We start from the raw sequence: 12,025 nt of genomic DNA on the forward strand, positions 1-12,025 counted from the left end.
ACGAGGAGTCAGATTCAGCAGCAGTGTTTATTCAAGATAAGAACTCTCTATAAACCAACATCCAGCTCCCAGCTGACAGCCCCTTTTATGGGAAGCTGTCAGCTATTAACCAATAAGTTTAAAATATGTCTACACTTGCCCAGCAGAAGGAGAAGCCTCTGCTCGCGCCTGCATGGACATAACACCCCTTCCCACCCTGCGGGAATGTCCTGTTAACTTCGTACACTACAAATGTAATCTTCCAGATACATTGGTCTATGGCAGCTTCATGTTGACTTGCGGCTCTCCTGTATTTCCGTCGGGCCCTCACACGTCGACCGCATTCTTAACGAATTTTCAACTAAACGAGATGGACTACTAGTACTCCTCTCCGGGTATATCCCTCAGTCGGGGGTGGACTCCGCGGTAGTGGATCCTCAGTAGCACGTGCTTCATTCTGCACTGGACTCAGCCCTTCAGGTACGGTTTCACTGCATTGTCGTCCCTCTCGCTCTTCTGGGTCCTCATCCTGGTTCGCTTTTTCCAGCTCACTAGCAGCTGTTCCCATCGCACGGCTCCGAAGCTGGTCAATATGCTGGCGCCACAGTCATCCATCCTCGAGCTCCACCTGATATGAATGGGGACCCATGACTTCCATGATTTATGCCAGCACCCAAATGGGTTGACCAGTATAATTCTGGGGGTATATTCAGTTGCCTTGCTCAAATGTTCCGACCGTATTTTCCCAGTCTGTAAGGATTTCTATTGAATAATCAGGCCCCCATCTTCACCCGAATCTTCAATAAATCACTAGAAATGTGCTATGTTCCTTCTTGCTTCAAACACTACTATCATCCAGTGCCAAAAAAGCCATCCATCAGGGAACTGAATGACTACAGACCAGTTGTTCTAACATCTATAGTTATGAAAACCTTTTAAAGTCTAGTGCTGTCCCACCTGAAAACCATAATAGATCTGCTGTTAGATCCCATGCAGTTTGCATACCGAGCAAATAGCTCGACAGATGATAGCAATAGCAATAGCATTTAGACTTATATACCACTTTATAGTGTTTTACAGCCCTCTCTAAGCGGTTTACAGAGTCAGCATATTGCCCCAACAATTTGGGTCCTCATTTTACCCACCTCGAAAGGATGGAAGGCTGAGTCAACCTGGAGCCTGATGGGATTTGATGATGATGCTGTTAATATGGCTCTGCACTACATCCTACAATACCTTGAATCTCCAAATACCTACGCAAAGGTCATCTTTGTAGACTTCAGTTCAGCATTCAATACCATCATTCCAGACATTCTTCTAACTAAATTAAACCAGCTAGCTGTACCTGAACCTTGTAAGTGGATCATAAACAGGAAGCAGCAGGTGAAGAATCACATCTGATACCTGTACAATTAGCACAGCCCACCCCCCAAGGCTGTGTGCTTTCTCCACTTCTCTTCTCCCTATATACCAATGACTGCATCTCAAATAATCCATCTGTTAAAATACTGAAGTTTGCAGATGATACAACAATGATGGATCTCATTCAAGACAACGATGAATCCTAATACAGACGGGAGGTTGTACAACTTGCCCTGTGGTGTAACTGGAACAAACTGGAATTGAACACAGTCAAAACCGTAGAAATGGTGGTAGACTTTAGAAGAAACCCTCCCATACTACCACCGTTTACAATACTAGACAACAAAGTATCAACAGTAGAGACCTTCAAATTTCTAAGTTCTATCATATCACAAGACCTAAAATGGACACCTAACATCAAAAAGTCATCAAAAAAGCACAACAAAGAATGTTCTTTCTGCACCAACTCAGAAAGCTCAAATGCCCAAGGAGCTGCTGATACAGTTCTACAGAGGAATTATTGAGTCTGTCATCTGCATCTCTATAACTGTCTGGTTTGGTTCTGCAACCCAACAAGACAGACACAGATTCAGAGAGTTATTAGGACTGCAGAAAAAACAATTACTGCCAACCTGCCTTCCATCAAGGACCTGTATATTGCACGAGTCAAAAAGAGGGCTGTGAAGATATTTACAGACCCCTCACATCCCGGACATAAACTGTTTCAACTCCTACCCTCAAAACTGTGCTATAGAGCACTGCACACCAGAACAACTAGATACAAGGAGAGTTTTTTCCTGAACGCCATCACTCTGCTAAACAAATAATTCCCTCAACACTGTCCAACTATTTACAAAGTCTGCATTACTATTACTATTAACCTTCCCATCACTCCTTATCACCCATTCCCTCCCACTTGTGACTGCATGACTGTAACTTTGTTGCTTTATATTGACTGTTTCCTAGTATGATTTGATTGCTTATTGTACCCTATTACTATTATTAAGTGTTGTACCTTATGATTCTTGACTCTTGACGAATGTATCTTCTTTTATGTACATTGAGAGCATTTGCACCAAGACAAATTCCGTATGTGTCCAATCACACTTGGCCAATAAAGAATTCTATTCTATTCTATTGATCTATGTATTTTATCTAAATTTGTTCTCAAATGGCGACCCATGAGTAATTTGGCTGGACTCCTGCTGGTAGCTACACAAGGAATGTCATGTTGGCTGAACATTATAAGTTTCTCCTGATAGTCCCCTGGGCCCATTTGAGCCAATACCTCTTTTGTCATTGGCACCATTTGTTCTGCCTGTCCATTATCGCAGGGTGAAATGGCGCATCAAGGGCATGGCATATTCATTGGTTTGCTAGGAATACCTAAAATGTGGTTGCCGTAAATTGCAGCCCATTGTCTGATACCAACACATCTGGCAACCCATATGTGGCAAACATTTCGTTTAATACTATAGCAACGGCATCTGTCAGAGCTGACCTCATCATAGCCACATCCAGCCATTTAGAATATGCGTCAACAACAATTAAAAAGGACATTCCATTTATTGGCCCTGTGAAATTGATGTGTATTCTAGACCAGGGGCCTTTCAATGTTTCCCAGTTCCATGGTGGTGCTGAGGGAGGTGCTGGTCTCGATTCTTGGCATGCTTGGCACAATGCTACCTACTCAGTGATGTCTTTGTCTATATTTGGCCACCACAGATAGCTACAAGCCAACACCTTCATCCTTACGATCCCGGGGTGGCCTTCATGTAGAGTCTCTAGCAACAATTTCCTTAGCCTTGAGGGTATCACTATCCGATTCCCCCACAATAGGCAACCCTTTTGCACAGAAAGTTCATATTGCCTGACACGAAATGGCTTAAACTCTGCACTCACTGTCTCTTTAGGCCATCCCCTCCACACCCAATTTAATACCTGCATGATCGTTCAATCTTTTCTCAATTGGGTTGCTACTTCTGTAGCCATAAGGAATTTGAATGGCATGGTCTCTATCAGCAATACTGATGCTGCTGGAGCTGAATCCTCCACCAAATTGGGTAGCGGACATCGGCTTAGGCCATCAGCATGGCCCAGCTCAGTGCCAGGTCAATGTAAGAGTCGGTAGTTATATGCTGCTAAAAACTCTGTTCAGCACATTGTTCTTGGGGACAGGACCTGTGGTGTTTGCTGGTCCCCCACAATTAGTCCCAACAGCGGCTTATGATCTGTTACTAACTTGAATTTCCTTCCATAAACATTTGTGGAATCTTTTAATGCCAGCAACCACAGCCAATGCCTCTTTATCAAGTTGGCTGTAGTTCCTCTTGGCAGGTGATAGCGTCCTAGAGAAAAATGCTACTGGAGACCCCCAATTGTCTCGAAGGCAATGACTTAAAATTCCCCAACTCCAAACAGGGATGCATCACATGTCAGGACTAATGGCAGGTGTTCTTTATATTGAACTAGGATGCTGTCTGAGGTGGGGGGGGGGGGCAGAGCTTGCGTCACAGCAGTACAGCATGCGATCTTTAAGTTCTAAGATTGCTGCTGATATCTCCATTGCAGGACGGTCCCAACGGACCTAAACCGTCCTGTAGAGACGGTGACAGAGGAGGGCACATCCTGTCGATCCCAGGGACATCACAAAGTCTCTGGTAGATCCAGGAGAAGCCCTTTTTTCCCATGGTGGAGAGGCAGCCATTAAAGCTGCTGGAGCTGGGACAGCTCCGGAACAGAAGAAAGCTGGAAAGAAGGTGTGCCAGTTTAGTGAGATAATTTTCTACTTATTTTTTTTCTGGAGAGAACACCCTAAAAGACTAAAAATTAAATTTAAAAGTGAAGATAAAAGTGCTCAAGTGGCGAGATTAAGCACAAATTAAACCTGAAGGTTTTTTTTTTCTTTTTATTGGAATTTTGGATTTTGTTAAAACTTTTTAACTTTTAAACTGGACTGGTCTTTCCTTTTTAATTTTTATTTTTTTTCCCTTCAAAATAACTCTTTGGAAAAGTTTTTTATTCTCTTGCTTTTTCTTTTTTATAATTTTAGATTCTTTATATATTTTATTATTCCTGATTTTAATATTAGAGGGGAAGGGAAAGGAAAGGGAAATAAGTAGTGCTGCCACCTGGAGGCTTGGATACATTGTTTTCCTTTCTTTCTTGTTGATACATTTGCTCTTACATTCAAGGACTCTGTGCTTTTCATTGAAAAGATAGTGGGAAGAGCATGTAGATTTTTTGCAGGTGCTCTTCTGTGGAACTACTGATAGCTGGAGTCTGGATTTGAAATTGAAGAAAGAAGATTGAAGTGACCTTGAAAAGAGAACTGGAAATTTTGTTTTTTGATTTAGTAAAGAGCCTCGAACATATAGTGGCAGTGCTTTGCTTGTTGACAGAATTTCCTTTTTTTCTCTATTTCCCCCCCCCAGTTGGATTTTTATATTTGAACTCATGCAAGAATAAGACTACTTCCCCCCTCCTTGTTTTACCTCTTTGGCAAGGGGAATATACAGATTTCTGTCTTTTAAAATCTTTTCTTAATTTTTTTTCATCCTTTTTCCATTTTATATTTTTTCTTTTTTTCCTTTTTTCCTACATAATTGGAACCAATTGGATTAAGGTATTCAAGTGCCTGAAGATTTTTCCCTTCCCTCTTTTATTTTTACTACTACTACTACTATTACTATTATTATTATTATTATTATTATTATTATTATTATTATTATTATTATTATTATTATTATTATTAATTTTACTGGAGTGGCAATTGGCTGCTCTTGCTTTTTCTATTCAATTTTTCTATTGTACTTCAAGATGAGCAGAAAAATACCAGCCTCAGCTTCTTCAATCCCGACTTCTTCTTCCTCACCATCTGGAGGACAACGATCAATACAGGTGATGTTACAACAAGAGAAGGAGAAAGAAGTGACACTGCAGATGATTATGCAAGGAATTCAAAAGATACAAGCAAAAACAGATAATATTGAAAAGAGAATGGAGAATATTGAGCAAAGAATAGAAAAGACGGATGAAAAAATAGAAAATATTCAACAGATGATGATGCAATACGAGGACAGAATTAAGAAAATTGAAGAACAAGACGTACAAAGAGATAAGAAGATTGGAGATATGGATACCCGATTGAGTGAAGTGGAAAGAGATAAGGGCAGATCTCTGCAATCATTGGGATGAGAAATTGATAGATCAGAATTCTATCTTAGATTTCAAAATATAGAAGAAGAAAAGGGTGAAAACCTTGCTGAAATGATGACAGAAATCCTGCAGAAGCATTAGAGGTAACTAAAGAGAAGATGATGGATGGAATGGATGAGGTTTTTCGTGTGTATACAAGATATGCAACGAGAAATAAACTGCCAAGAGAAGTTCATATCAGATTTACTAAGAAAATAATTAAATCATAAATACTGCAGGCGGCAAGAGAAAAAACACTAAAGTACAAAGATAAAGAAATAGTGGTACTGAAACAGGTACCGAGAAGAGTGAGAGAGATAAGAAGAGAATATTTTTGACCAAAGAGTTACTTAAAAGAGGAATAAATTACAGACGGCTGATACCCAAAGGTCTCATGTTTACCTGGCAGGAACAAAGACACAGAACTGATACAGTTGAAAAAGCGGAGTTATTCTATCTGGAATATTTTAGAGGAAGGGAGGAAGATACAAGAAGAGTCGTTAATTGAATTTCAAGAGGAATGTACAGCAGCAATTGAAAAAGAGGAAGGAGCTGTAGGTGGTGTACCCAGAGAACAACGAGAACCAAGATCTACTAGAGCAACAAATCCTTCTTACAAAGTCTAAAATGGATGAGAAAAAATTGATTACAATTAATATAAATGGGCTTAATTCAGCTATTAAAAGAAAAAAAGTATTTCATAAGTTAGAGAAATTAAAATTTGATATAATCTGCCTACAAGTACATATTAAAAAACAACATGATTATATATTGAAACAACAAAAATTAGGGAAATTATTTACAGTGTTAACACATTGTAAAAAGAGAGGAATGGTGTTATACATTAGAGATACAATCCCTGCGGAACAAATATATACAGATGATGATGGAAGGATTTTGATGGTGGAGATAACGGACGACAATCTAAAGACACTTTTAGTAGCAATTTATGCCCCAAATGATAATCAAGAAGATTTTTACAGGAAATTACATAAGAAAATAATTGAACTGGACTGTGCTAATATCTGTCTGATGGGAGATCTTAATGGAATAATAAATAACAAATTGGATTATAAACACAAAAAACAGCAAAGAAAACTAGAAAGACATTGCCAAAATCCTTCTTTCGAATGGTAGATGAGATAAACTTAAAAGATGCAAGGAGAGAGAGAAATGCGGAAAATAAACAATATAACTTTTATTCAAATAGACATGCATCATGGTCTAGAATAGATATGATATGGATGTCAACAGAATTGCTTTCTAACATACAAGACATTAAAATAGAAGCAAGTACTTGGGCAGATCACAATCCAATAACACTTGTATGGAAAGGACAAAAAAGGAGATCTAAATGGACTTTAAATAATACGATATTAAAGGAAAAAGATTTTAAACAGAAAATTGAGAGAATATTGACTTTTTTCTTTAAAGAAAATACAAAAGAGGATACATCATTACAGAACCTCTGGGACACGATGAAGGCTTATACAAGAGGTTTGATAATGGACTATACAAGGAAAAGAAATATAAAACAGAATTTTTTTAAAAAAATATTGGAAGATGACTACAAGAAGTTGGAAAAAGAACTACAGAAATTTCCACAAAAAAAGGACATTAGAATTAAAATGGACATAACTAAGCATAAAATGGGGCTAATGGAAAAAGAAGAAATAGCACAAAAAATTAGAAATGCTAAGCAGAACTATTTTGAAGATGCAAATAAACCAGGCAGATGGCTAGCATATAAATTGAGAAAGGAAAGAGACTCAAGAAGAATAAATCAATTGATAAATGAACAAGGACATGTATGTTATGGAAATGCGGAGAAGAAAAAAATTATTATTATGGAAAACTGTACCATCAAGAGAATGTTCAGGAAGAAAGAATTCAACAATACCTATGGGAAGCAAATTTGACCCAGATACCCAAAGATATTGAAACAATGTTAGAAAGTAATATAACAATGATGGAATTAACAGAAGCTTTAAAAAAGCAAAACATTGGGAAAGCACCAGGTCTGGATGGTTTGCCAGTGGAATTTTATAAGACATTCCAGGAAACATTGAATCTTCACTTATTAGAAATTATGAATGAAGTTATGACAAAGAAGAGAATATCTGAAACATGGTCAGAAGCATATATAACACTTGTACCGAAGGAGGACACAGACCCCACAGCAAGTTAAAAATTACAGACCTATGTCACTATTAAATTCAGATTATAAAATTTTTGCTTCAATTCTGGCAGAAAGACTGAAAAGATATTTAAACAATTTTATTCATCCTGATCAAAATGGATTTCTGCCGAAGAGACAGATTAAAGATAATATGAGAATAATTTTAGATACACTGGAATACTATGAGGCACATCCTGAAAAACAAATGGCTAGTAATCATCTCTGTATCTGACCTTTTGAACCCCACAGACCAATCTGTCTCGAAGGGCTTCGTCTAGGTTGTTAAATTCACAGTAAATAGCTGCCTTGCGGAGGGCCGCCATGTAACAACTGATAAACTCATCCTCCGCCTGTCTCCTATGATAAAAATCATGTCTTCAAGCAATACAAGATGGTCGGGGAGCATAATATCCTTGCAATTTGCTTAATAATGTGTCCCAAGGAACCGTCTGAAGGGGGTTGGGTGCAATGAGGGCCCTCGCCATCTCAAACACTTCTTTCCAACAAATCTCATGAAAAGTACTTGTTTGCAGTTATCGGTGATATTTGTATAGTCATTAGCTTCCAATATACAGTCACAAAGGATTAAGTAAGAATCCCACATCTGTGTTTCAGAGTCAAATGGCACAAACTGTGGTGGGTTGGCCATCCTCTTTCCAAAACAACACAGTCGCTACTCACGTGTGTCCCTTAATCTCTGTGGCCTTTCAATCAGCAATTCTCTGTGTTGGCTCAGAACCCAGGCATCCCACCTTCATTGCCAAAGCAATGTTTGGCGTGGGCAACAGACGAGGAGTCAGATTGCATCAGCACTGTTTACTCAAGAAAAGAACGTGCTATAAACCAACATCCAGCTCCTGGCTAACAGCCCCTTTTATGGGAAGCTGTCAGTCGTGAACCAATGTTTAAAATATGTCCACACTTGCGTGGCAGAAGGAAAAGCCACAGCTCATGTGGATATAACACTGCTCACGTGGATATAACAGCATATATTAACATAAATCTTAACAGGATGAATGGGAATGGAAGTGTTCCACTACAAAAATGAGTTTACTTCATGGAGGCAGACCTTTTTAAAATTATAGGGGTGGAAGAAAGTGGATACACAGTCTACCTCTTAGTTACAGATATGCCCAGTCCTTCCGCTGTCAGATATCACTTGGCACTGTTTCCATTGAATAAGATTAAAATCTTTTCCCCATTTGCTAGAGCCATATAACTGCTTCTTTGCTAGTACTTCAACTGTTTAAATTATATTTTATTTAACTGGAAAAAGAAAGAAATAAAATTTGAAGAGATAAAACATCGGTTTAAGAGATACTTTCTACTTTCTAGTAGCCAGTTTAGTCAAGCTAGCTACAATTTCTTATACTACAAAAATTAGAGCCACACTCTTCAATTTTGCTTTTTCTATACATTAATAATTTTTATGTGAATATACTTATTGAACAATTTGTGATTTGAAACAAAAAGGTCTGGTCTGTTAAAAGACAAATGCATCTTTAATGCATTACCCTATGAAGCAATTACATAACCAAAACCTTATTATTACTACTTTATTAAAATATACCTCAAGATTAAATGTATATGGCTTGCCTGAACATTTTCTTCACTGTATAATGTAGTAACATTGCTTATATTTTTAAACCTACATTTTAAATAAGAAGTATTGATATGCATTACAGGTCATATTTAAACTCTTTTTTGACAAAATTTATTGTAGACCTATGACTTAAGACATTCCATTATTTTTGCATCTGTTTATTAATAACAGAAACAACTGCTTTGAACAGGTGTGAAGCCTTTACAAAACCCTAATTCAGTTTCTTGTTTATACACTTTGAAATATTTTAAATGTAATTGCCATTATTGTGAATGTATACTATTCATCCATAAAATATGCAAAACAAAACAAGGAGCCTTAAAAACAAACTGATTTTTTATAGATCTTACTGTCTACAAGCTATAGTCAATAAGTTTAATTTGAGGTTTTATTTTTATAATGTACACATGCTGACCAAAGTTACCATATTTTGACAGCAGGAATCTGGGCAGTCACTAGATGGCAGCAAAGAGATGCATAAAATGATAGTGATAGTTTGGATTTTTCTAGATATGGTAGCCCTATGCTGAACTAATTATGTCAGATGTATTCTATAAAGTCTTCAGTCACACAACTGAGCAGCATTTCACTGCCAACTGTTGTATATCAGATTCACTGCAGAAAACCATAATTATAAAGTAGTAGTATCAAATTCCTAACAGTAACATATCTCTATATTAGTTAAGCTATTAATACGACAATCATGGTTGAAATTGTATATTTATTTGAAACAAGTCTTCTATGTCCCTTCCAACCATGTCTGTTCCATAGACTGTATTTCCATTTTTAAACCTTAAGTGCATTGCATGCAACCCTTGAAATAAAAGAAAAACTTGGTAAAATAATTTTGAAGTTATTATAAATACTAATTAAAATTACCAATTATAGGATCATTATAAAGAACTGGTACAGAATGATATAAGGCACCGTCTGCTCTAATGTTAAGATTAAAGAAAAATCCTTTTCAGGGTGATATTTATAAATATTTATTCTTTGACTTGATCATTTAATTTACCTTCAATTTTATACAGAGGGAATCAAGGCATTAACCTGCTTCTTTCAGTATGACTGCTCTGTAATTAATAAATAATCATTTAATGTAACTAAAAAAATTAAAAATAAATACTCAGCAGTGCTTTACAATTGCAGTGGAACAAGTTTGACCAAAAATGATTGAAATGATGGCTGTAGAAGTGATTTTAAAAAATAAAAACCAAACAGCTCACACCACAGCTTATTGTATAAGTGAATACAGTCTATAAAAATAAAAAAAAAAATTTAATTAAATTATTTTTAAAATTTTTTTATAAAATTTTTTTTTTTTTATTTTAAATTTTAAATTTATTTTTTTATTTTATTTATTTTTTTTTAATATAAAAAAAATTAATTTTTTTTTTATCTTTTTTTGACTCAACCAGTTAAACCATCATCATAAAACAATTAATCAGTGGAACAACGTGCCTCCAGAAATTGTGGGTGCTCTGACACTGGAGGTTTTTGAGATTGGACAATTATTTATTTTAAATGGTGTAAGGTTTCCTGTTTGAGCAGGGAATCAGACTACTAAACCCCCAAGATCCCTTCCAACTGTTATTTTGGTAGGTTGTAATATGTGGATTGAGTCATAAGCTCCGAGTGTCTGTGACAAGAGTGAAAAAATGACCATTTGTTAGGAATTCCAGATGTAGGGAATGAAAAAAACAAGAGCTCCACTTGAATCCTTGGTTTAGGTTTGAGGTAAGCTTCTTTCATTCCATCCTGACTTTAAGTTGTTACTAGTACTACAAGGCTGGTAAACTCTTTGGGCTACTAGTGTGTCTGATCTATTGATCCCCAATTAATGAAAGGATGAGGAAACAATGGTTCTCCTCTTGTAAGACTCTTTTTATTTTCACATGCCTGAGTCAACGCAGCCCAAATTCAGAAACATAGAGGTAGTGGTTCTTAAACAGTTTGAGCCATTTATAGGTAGTCTTCAACTTACAACCACAACTGAACCCAAAATTTCTGTGACCAAGTGAGACAGTTGTTAAAAGTGTTTTGCCTGATTTTACGACCTTTCTTGCCACCATTACCACCATGAATCACTGCACTTGTTAAGTGAATCTGGCTTCCCTATTGACTTTGCTTGTCAGAAGGTCACAAAAGGCGATCCCGATCCCTGGACACTGCAACTGTCATAATAAATGAGTCAGTTGCCCAAACGTTTGAATTTTGATCACGTGACCGTGGCGATGCTTAAGTGTGAAAAATGGTCATAAGTCACTTTTTTTCAGTGCCATTGTAACTTTGAACAATTACTAAATGAACTGTTGTAAGTCAAGGGCTACCTATACTCCTTTTCCTATCTCCAGCACTGTGATGTGCCTCCCAAGGAAAAACACTACTCGATGTTTATCTCTTTCTTCTCTGTTCATTGTTTACACAAGTGCCTCAGCAGCAGCAACAGTCCCAAACAGGATCCTCAATTCAGAAACAAGCAATTTCATCACCCCTTTAGGGTAATTACAGCCAGTTTAAGAACAACTGTTACTGGAGTTACCCTTCAGAAACTGTTGCTCTGCAGTATAAAAAGAAGCTAATCTGCATTCATAGACTATGTTAGCCCAAAACTCTTGCCTCAGTTCATGGGGCAAACCTACTACAAATTAATCACACAAGCTGAGTTTATACAAATTGGTTTTAGCTATACTGTCTGCTTCAAG

Source organism: Notechis scutatus, chromosome 1, assembly GCF_049901735.1.
Source record: "Notechis scutatus isolate UNSWTSFEM ecotype Mainland chromosome 1, rNotScu1.2, whole genome shotgun sequence".
Taxonomy (NCBI): domain Eukaryota; kingdom Metazoa; phylum Chordata; class Lepidosauria; order Squamata; family Elapidae; genus Notechis; species Notechis scutatus.